Raw genomic sequence first — 7,370 nt, 5'->3', positions numbered from 1 at the left:
AAGTATATTTTAAAACCAAATACTTTTTCTCAAGTATTTTACCGGGTGACTTTTACTTGTTTAAGGTATCTTTACTTTTACTCAATGACAATTGGGTATTTTTTTTAATGCCATTTTAATAATTCTATTAACTGAAAAAAATATTAGGAAGTACACACAAGGGGTAGAAGTTTAGGCTGGTTGTATGGAGTTGCTGGACTGATGTCAAGTCAGTTTGTTTGGCTTGGCTTTATGATCATTTTAATGATGTGTCAATACAGTGCCGACATTCCATTGATAAGAGCAACAGAGCGATAGAGTTTGTCCTAAATATAAGGCTCTGTTGCTCTTATCAATGAAATGTTAAACCAAATCTGTAATATTTCCAGTCATTTCAACAAATGAAATATTTGAATTGGACTCCCATCACATGCATAACTTGAGATGAGTGCAATACCACAAAGCTCAAACTGCCATTACACGATGCGGTTTGTACGTAATTTGATGCCCTTTGCGACCACGTTAGGTCGGTTGAAGTCGAAGTTTACATACACTTAGGTTGGAGTAATTAAAACTCATTTTTTCAACCATTCCACAAATTTCTTGTTAACAAACTAGTTTTTGCAAGTTGGTTAGGACATCTACTTTGTGCATGACACAAGTAATTTTTCCAACAATTGTTTAGACAGATGATTTCAATGTATCACAAATCCAGTGGGTCAGAAGTTTACATACACTAAGTTGACTGTGCCTTTAAAACAGCTTGGAAAATTCCAGAAAATTAAGTAATAGCTTTAAAAGCTTCTGATAGGCTAACTGACATCATTTGAGTCAGTTGGAGGTGTACCTGTGGATGTATTTCAAGGCCTACCTTCAAACTCAGTGCCTCTTTGCTTGACATCATGGGAAAATCAGAAGAAATCAGCCAAGACCTCAGAAAACAATGTGTGGACCTCCACAGGTCTGGTTCATCCTTGTGACAATTTCCAAATGCCTGAAGGTACCACGTTCATCTGTACAAGCAGTAGTATGCAAGTATAAACCCCATGGGACCGTGCAGCCGTCATACCGCTCAGGAAGGAGACGTGTTCTGTCTGCTAGAGATTAACGTACTTTGGTGCAAAAAGTGCAAATCAATCCCAGAACAATAGCAAAGGACCTTGTGAAGATGCTGGAGGAAAAGGCTACAAAAGTATCTATATCCACATAACCTGAAAGGCCGCTCAGCAAGGAAGAAGCCACTGCTCCAAAACCGCCATAAAAAAAAAGCCTGACTACGGTTTGCAACTGCACAACGCTAATGTCCAAAAAGTAAACTTTGGAACAATATTTCTAACATTCGAATGTGGGAAATGGGCAGATGTAGAAAACTGTCATATTGGTTTTCATTTTGTGATATTATTAAAAACTGTATGAACCAAATACTTTAACTTAAGAATGATACCCCCTTTATCTGTCAAGTTGTCTATGTGATATGAAAATGGATGAAACTATTTTTGTTAAGATAGGAATGTCATTTTAGGAGTCATAAGAGAACTTCTAATCACGCCCCGAATGAGGTCAGTGTGATGGACTGCCCTTTCCGACCAGAGTGCTTAAAAGGACTAAGAATTAACATATTAGACCAGAAAAGCGTGGAGCGTTAGCTACATGTTGGAAATGGTTGAAACTCTGAACCTCGAAACGACGTGAAGAAATAAACTCACCTTCCTTTAGACCAGAGAGACGAAGAGCTGGAACTCATGTCCACAACTAAGGACATTGTGACCTCTGGTGGACAATCAGAGCCTTACGCCCACAGGAGAGCCCACCGAAACAACCTTCCCGAGGGGGCTTGGTTCTAACCGAGATAGACGAACGAAGGCATTCAACATGTAAATACATCCATTATTTTCTTACCCCAAAACGGGTGGTGGGTCATGTGCAAGGTATATGATCGTGAGACTAGTTATAGAATGTATCAACGATAAATGTCCCTTTTTCCTCTCTCTATTTCCCCTTCTCCATCTAAGATGTAACAAGCCATCATATCTTGTCAGTCAACTAGGGACCGTTGTCTCATGTAAGTGTGTATTCTGGAATTATTTAGTAAATAAACCAATTTGTGGAGTACTGAATAATGAGCAAGGTTGTGGATTCTTGCAGATCCAAGAAAGTCACAACTGTTCAGAATGAGAATTGATATGAGGTAATGATTAATAAGTGACTTATCGATAACAAATCTTCTAGAGTTTAATTCGGGAGATGGTAACTCGTTAAACAACTTCTTCCATGGTGCCCCAATTCCTAATGAGTTAATTGTTACATGGTTAATTTAGTCGGGAAACAATTAAACATAGTTAGTGGATTAAATAAATAGTCATCAGATTAAATGAAAGTCAAGTCATGACAACTGGTAGGGATGGAAAGTGAGGCACTGCAGGGATAGCAGTCATGGGACCAGAGGTGAAGAGAGAAGTCATCAGTGTCAGTGGGGATGAGCCACCACTGGAGTGTCAAAGGCAAATGTAGTAACCAGGTCGTTGGAGCATGGGGGGGGCTGCTTTCCTTCACCACAGAGGAAGCCAAGTACATGCATTGTCCAGAGGCAGTGACAGCTGAAAACAGGCAATGGCAGTTGTAGATTGCGCCACCAAAATGAATGTCCAGACCAATAACGATGGAGTGGTAGTTAACCAACTCCTAACAGCGACAAGGGTGAGCCGAGCAGATGTCTCTAGTACAAGAAGGCCAAGGACGGGGGGACCTGATGTGGAGAAAGGTCAGCAGAGAGAGGGTGAGCTGCTGCTGGAGCAGCGATCACGGCTAGATGGGGAGAGGTTCTCACTGGCAGAAAGAGGGAGTGCGCAAAGAGAGGAAGAGACTGGATGCAAATTGAAGTGGAGGGGGTTGGGTGGAGGAAGCCAGGCGGCCGTTGGGAGGGAATGGTGAGGCGGAGCATTAAACTGGAACATTTAGGCAATCGGCTCACTGAACAGAAGTCACAGCTGTGAGGAACAGTAGCAGCAGGCACATATAGCTGGCTGGGCAGTCGTTGCTGGCAGAGAAGGTGAGACACTGCAGGGGTGGCGGTAACAGGACCAGTGGGACCATAGGCGAAAATTTAGTTTGTCGCTGGTGGAGAGGGAGGGTAGTCATTGGCAGAGAGAGGGGGTGAGCCGCTACTGTTGCAGGGACAGCGGATGAGTAGGCAGGGAGGGGAGGAGACGCTGCAGTGGAGGCAGCGGGACCTTAAGGAAAGAGCATGGTCGAAACTGGCAGATAGAGGGTGAGCCACTGGACTGAGATGGGGCCATTGGAACCTGGGGCTGGGGGAGGGGAGATGGAGGCTTTGAAGAGCAGGCAAGGAAGCCGGGAGGCCAGAGCAAGACCTGAGCGAAAGAGGTCAACACTGGCAGGGAAAGAGGGTGACCCACTGCCAGTGCAGCAGTCACAGGGCCTGTGGGACCTGAGGGTGGAGAGGAGTCGGAGGCTGTGAAGACAGCAGGTAGTCGAGAGGTCAGAGAGACCCGAGGGAAAGAAGTCGGCACTGACAGATAGAGGGTGAGCTATCTGTGTTTAAACCCTTTACAATGAAGATCTGTGAAGTTATTTGGATTTTTATGAATTATCTTTGAAAGACAAGGTCCTGAAAAAGGGATGTTTCTTTTTTTGCTGAGTTTATTAGAGAGCGGGGGGTGATAATGATATCACCCAAATGGTTTCCTTCTAAACAGCCACAAGCTTTGCAGTTATACATGGTGAGCACACAGGTCATGACTCATGTTATGCCTGATCTGCTGCAACAAGATAAGATAACTATTTTTCAGGACCCTGTCTTTCAAAGATAATTAGTAAAAATCCAAATAACTTCACAGATCTTCATTGTAAAGAGTTTAAACATTGTTTCCCATACTTGTTCAATGAACCATAAACAATTAATGAACATGCACCTGTGGAACGGTCGTTAAGACACTAACAGCTTACAGACGGTAGGCAATTAAGGTCACAGTTATGAAAACTTAGGACACTAAAGAGGCCTTTCCACTGACACTGAAAAACACCAAAAGAAAGATGCCCAGGGTCCCTGCTCATCTGCATGAACGTGCCTTAGGCATGCTGCAAGGAGGCATGAGGACTGCAGATGTGGCCAGGGCAATAAATTGCCATGTCTGTACTGTGAGACGCCTAAGACAGCGCTACAGGGAGACAGAACGGACAGCTGATCGTCCTCGCAGTGGCAGAACATGTGTAACAACACCTGCACAGGATCGGTACATCCGAACATCACACCTGCGGGACAGGTACAGGATGGCAACAACAACTGCCCGAGTTACACCAGGAATGCACAATCCCTCCATCAGTGCTCAGACTGTCCGCAATAGGCTGAGAGAGGCTGGACTGAGGGCTTGTAGGCCTGTTGCAAGGCAGGTCCTCACCAGACATCACCGGCAACAACGCCGCCTGTGGGCACAAACCCACCATCGCTGGACCAGACAGGACTGGCAAAAAGTGCTCTTCACTGATGAGTCGCGGTTGTGTTTCACCAGGGGTGACGGTCAGATTCCCTTTTATCGTTGAAGGAATGAGCGTTACACCGAGGCCTGTACTCTGGAGTGGGATCGATTTTGGAGGTGGAGGGTCCATCATGGTCTGGGGCGGTGTGTCACAGCATTATCGGACTGAGCTTGTTGTCATTGCAGGCAATCTCAACGCTGTGCGTTACAGGGAAGACATCCTCCTCCCTCATGGGGTACCCTTCCTGCAGGCTCATCCTGACATGACCCTCCAGCATGACAATGCCACCAGCCATACTGCTTGTTCTGTGCGTGATTTCCTGCAAGACAGGAATGTCAGTGTTCTGTCATGACCATCGAAGAGCACGGATCTCAATCCCATTGAGCACATCTGGGACCTGTTGGATTGGAGGGCTAGGGCCATTCCCCTCCAGAACTGTCAGAGAACTTGCAGGTGCCTTGGTGGAAGAGTGGGGTAACATCTCACAGCAAGAACGAGCAAATCGGGTGCAGTCCATGAGGAGATGCACTGCAGTACTTAATGCAGCTGGTGCCCACACCAGATACTGAATGTTACTTTTGATTTTTGACCACCCTTTTGTTCAGGGACACATTATTCAATTTATGTTAGTCACATGTCTGTGGAACTTGCTCAGTTTGTCCCAGTTGTTGAATCTTGTTATGTTCATACAAATATGTACACATGTTAAGTTTGCTGAAAATAAACGCAGTTGACAGTGAGAGGACGTTTCTTTTTTTGTCATTTGCTTAGGTGGAGCTGTCAAGAAAGTATGAGGATCCTTTGCACTCTTTATTAGATGTGTTCTTTGGAATGTTTGGGTTTTCTTCCTCATACTCTCGTCTCTTTGTTCAGGCTTGTTTGGTAGAGAATGCTGGCCTTTCGGGAGCTGTAAGTGCAGGGACTTAGGCTTTGTCAGATGCCAAATCATAATCTGAGGCTGGGAGAGAAACTAGGTCCAGAGCTAGTTTGGGGGCATGAGTCTGAGGCATAATCTGAGGATTGGAAGCCAAATTGGTGTTGGGGGATGTCATCATGCGGTAAAATGGGTGGAGGTGGCTGTGGACAGAATAAGAACAAATCTTTGATACTAATTACTAGTCTGCTGCTAGGAATTTGGTACCATTGAACGAGAAGACCGACAACCGCCGAAACATCTATTCTATAACAACATTGCTGAATGTTACTCTGAACTATCCATTCTAACCACGGCAGAGAGAGAGGGCGGACAAACTCTCTAAAAGAAACAAACTTTCCAACAGAGATCACGACGACACACTGAGCGTAAATATATTGATTGATTGCAATTATTCCCGAATGAGTGAGCGTTCATGTGCAAAGGATTAGAATTTCAATTGTTATAATTATCAACTCAGTCGACCCCCACTTCCCTTTTGTCCACCAATCTGCGATACCGGTTTATCCCACTAGGGAAGCTCCTCTATCATTTCCTTGTAACTATATCCACTGTTTGTTTATGCATTTCTGTGATTATTTAGTTAGTAAATAAATGATTTAAGACAATTGATGTATGGATGACTCATAGTAAAGACTGCGTTCGTGCAGATAACCAACAATTTACGACGTTTGGAATGAGATTAACGCGAGGTAAAGAATAATTCATTAATTAGAAGACTAATTGATCAGATATTAAAATATCTGAAAGTTATATTAGGAAAATTATAACTTTGTAATCTGAATATTTTCCTTGGTGCCCCGACTTCCTAGTTAATTACAGTTACATGATTAAGTTAGTTTAATCACGTAAAAATAATTACAGAGAATTTATTTGATAAAAATAAGTATTCAGTTTAATGATGCCAAAGACACGACACTAGTTATAGTTTCACCAGGTAATACATTGTGATGTAACTAGAAGAGAGGCTGAGTTCACGTCAATGAACCAGATATAATGTATTGCCCTTGTTTTGTGCTTCCATACACTCAGGCTGTTGAATTAATGTTTTTCATTTATCATTTGTAGAAATAAGTAAAAGACTTGCCTATTTATGTATCAAACTAAATGATATGTATTAATCCATACTTCTTTTATGTTCAATTCCGTTATTTGTATCTAAGTAGACATTGTGTTTACAGCCCTAAATAGTTGTTTGGGAAATGTAGCTGTAGTTTTAGATGTATTTAGTAAAAGGAATCATAATAATCACATGTGAAAATGCAGTTTATACATTTTTTTAACACAGTTCCATGTTCTCAACACAACAACACCTTGAAACACACAAACTATGACTATCTATGGTGGAGGTTGGTTGTGATGTCTGAATCCTCCAGCAGGGGGCGGGGTCACATCATGCATTCATCTAGTTACCCTTTTCTTCTATAACAACAGAAGCAGTACCATTTCAGACTGGGCAGAGCCATAGAGAGAGCGAGAGTCCAACCCTTATTTTTGCCATAATCACACGTAAACATGCACACACACAAAATAAGACTTACTCTCATGACCAGTTTTGTAGACATAATAGCAGCCAACTGTGACAGCAGCTATTACCTCCAGTCCCAACAGAGCAGGCGTGGAGACTGTTGCTACTCCCACTGTAAGGGCATATTGACCAACACCTAACGTTAACCAGTGCCTGGGGAGAAAGAGAACAGTCGCTTTAACTGTAAATGAAACAGTGTTGAAAAGATTTCTTTCAATCACTTTGGTGCAATTTTCACAAACATATGGTAGGGGAGAGTGGGGTAAGTTGAGCAAAAGAGGTAAGTTGAGCCACACTTGTTTCTAGGAAACCATATACAAATGGAATAATTTTACCAAATATTTAAGAAGAGGTCATCATTTCATGGAGTCTGTGAAGGAAGAAACCTCTGGAAACAGTGGTAAGCAAGTTAGGTCCAAAAAACAGATTTCA

The sequence above is a fragment of the Salvelinus sp. IW2-2015 genome, unplaced genomic scaffold (genome assembly GCF_002910315.2).
Source record: "Salvelinus sp. IW2-2015 unplaced genomic scaffold, ASM291031v2 Un_scaffold778, whole genome shotgun sequence".
Taxonomy (NCBI): domain Eukaryota; kingdom Metazoa; phylum Chordata; class Actinopteri; order Salmoniformes; family Salmonidae; genus Salvelinus; species Salvelinus sp. IW2-2015.
This window is presented reverse-complemented; position numbering follows the sequence as displayed.